This window comes from Pediculus humanus, genomic scaffold (assembly GCF_000006295.1).
Source record: "Pediculus humanus corporis 1103172108269 genomic scaffold, whole genome shotgun sequence".
In the NCBI taxonomy this organism is placed as follows: domain Eukaryota; kingdom Metazoa; phylum Arthropoda; class Insecta; order Psocodea; family Pediculidae; genus Pediculus; species Pediculus humanus.
The window spans coordinates 411,350-412,122 of NW_002987838.1; positions in this window are offsets into that span (position 1 = coordinate 411,350).

A 773-nucleotide genomic window follows, 5' to 3' on the forward strand; every position below is an offset into this window, starting at 1 on the left:
ACTTTCGAGCCTTGATGACGTCACAACACTATCAAAAAGTTTCTTTTTTTTTTTTTGTTTTGTTTTCATTAATGTGTATTTTAGTAAAATCCTTTTGTTGTTGTTGTTGTTGTTGTTTGTACGAATAATAAAACGCAAGTGGAATGTTTATAAAGAAAGAAACAAACAGAAGTTGTAGTTAGTACTTCTTTTTTTCGTTCGATGATCCATTGTTTGTTACGCCATTGAATTTTATTAATAATCTGTGACGATTGTTTTAATCATTCGTAAATGAGGTTGTTTCCCCCTTCCCTCCCCTCCTCCCCCTCCCCCTCCCTCCAAATTTCGAAAGGGTTGAGTTGATGCAGGCTAAAAAAAAAATAGTATAACGTTTCTAAAATGTTTCGTAGCAGGTACTACTCTGAAATAATGGAGTGTCTTATTACCATTTAATTTTTTCATTAATAAATTTCCTTTGTTATTTACTTTTTACAACATCAAAGGAAAAGGAAAAAAGGAACGGATGATTTATCGAGAAAATAATTTGTTTGTTTACGGTTTATTTAATAAATTTTTAAATCGAGCGGAAAAGTTTTAAATAAAATAATTATTGCCAAATAATAATAATAATAATAAAACACGAATAGATTTAGTTTTTTATTTTGAAAAATGATTTCATTCTAATGACACTTTATTTTGGTAAACTGTACACAAATCGATTTCCGTATTCACTCGTGATGATTATTTTTTAACCATCCATCCATTTTTGAATTTTCCCATCGAGCTTTTAATAA